General features: G+C 40.7%; 1 pseudogene; it reads right to left on the reverse strand.

Moving 5' to 3' along the window:
• Window positions 1–241: 241 nt before the first annotated feature.
• Window positions 242–1,293, reverse strand: LOC149361061 (serine/threonine-protein kinase pim-1-like; annotated as a pseudogene).
• Between the last annotated feature and the right edge of the window lie 547 nt (window positions 1,294–1,840).

The raw sequence follows: 1,840 nt of genomic DNA on the forward strand, positions 1-1,840 counted from the left end.
TGCTCACAGATGACACTTCACATCGCTTGAGGCCGCCATTGTACACAAGTACGGTGTAATGCTTTAAATCGTTAGTCATCCTGAATTCTTCCCCAATAGACAACATCCCATTATACACAACCAAAAGGCAAGCCATGCTGCATCAATTTATATCCATACTAAACACGTTGTTGCGATCGGCCGAATATAGCATATATACCCGCAATCGCATCACCATTGGCCAGCTTCCCCTTTCTTATCCTTATCTTAGCCATTCATGGCACCCTAGCTCATCCATTGTTACGCGCGTATGCACAATGGGATGCAACATGCGCAAAAGTATCGGCTTGATGCTATCGTCAATATTTTGGAATGATGGGTTTGATGTTAACGCATCCGTGGATTCGTATGATTTTATGTCCCCGACTTTATCAAATGGCAGCTCAATCGTACACAATTTGAATAAAACAACGCCCAAACTCCATATCAATGTAGACTCTGCATACAACATTCGATGATTGCACCATTCAGGTGGGGCGTAGAGGGGGGTCCCTGCGTACTGTATGCGGGGGTATAATTTGTTCTTGGGGACGGCAAATTCAAAATCCAATAATTTTATCTGGCAATATTTGTCAACATTTATCAAAATGTTATCGTCTTTAAAATCGCAGTGCACAATGTTTACATCACAGCAACCCTTCAGACATTCCACTGTGCTCTTGAAAATGGTCTTGATTTCGTCGACTGTCAGTGTTTTAGAACACAGCAGCGAATGCAGTGACATATAATTAATGGGCGCTCCATCACTATGACATATGAGCTTCCGTATGGGAACCAATCGTATAGCTCGATTTCCCCAGGTACTTTCTGCACAGGAGACATTGCGTATATTTCATATATCACGCGACGGGTTAAATCTTCAACATTTCCAGCGCGCTTGGCGCCTCGAAACCCCCGAGCGTAACGCTTCCATTTGGCACATACATAGTTCTTGGTATGAGCGTGGTGTTTAACCGTCGATCTCAGTATTTTACGCCGATATTGTTTTCTACATAGTTTACAGCAAAATGGACAATTACACCGCTTCCTTTTTTTGGTCAGTATTGTGTCTAATGCGGTATGCAGGTACTTGGGGACAAAGTGCCACGAAATGTCAGATTTATTTTCCATAAATTTTACTGCAACCGGCTTTCCATCGCACCTACGTGTGCCAGCATATACTACACCAAAGCCCCCCGAGCCCAATTTTGCACTAATCGACACATCGTATCCTCTAAGATACAATGCATATTCAAACGGCGTAACGTAAAACATGATATTTAAACTAATCGACCATTTACTTATTTTATTATATTGGTCTCACGAATATAACTGAAACGTGTGGCTTATATTTTTAATTGCAAACATAGACTTGATATGACGCTGTTCATACACATTACTGCCAATGTATCTATTAATTGTAGCATCGTGTGTATACATGTCCCTCACTATATAAGTCAAGTCAAGTCAACTTTATTCCAGACATGTAAAGAAAATCACATGGCTGGGGAGGAGGGAAAAAAAGCCGCAATATTGCGGCTTGACAACGTTCCCTTCCCCCAAACTACATCGGCGGCAGGGATAATGAAAGCGTGTAAAGCATACATACAAACATACAAAGCACTTAGTTCACAATTTGAACATAACAAAAAAGAAATCGAAAAAAATAAGAATGTACGGTTTATCCGCAACCGGAAAAGCAATCAACATAATATATCTTACATCACATACAAAAAGAAAAGGCATTTGAAAGCAAACACATTCCAACACAAAGAGAAATCAAGGCATCTTATCTTCTATGTTACGCTATCTTCTATGTTAC

Source organism: Amblyomma mixtum, chromosome 2 (assembly GCF_055824585.1).
Source record: "Amblyomma mixtum isolate Tamu chromosome 2, ASM5582458v1, whole genome shotgun sequence".
Taxonomy (NCBI): Eukaryota; Metazoa; Arthropoda; class Arachnida; order Ixodida; family Ixodidae; genus Amblyomma; species Amblyomma mixtum.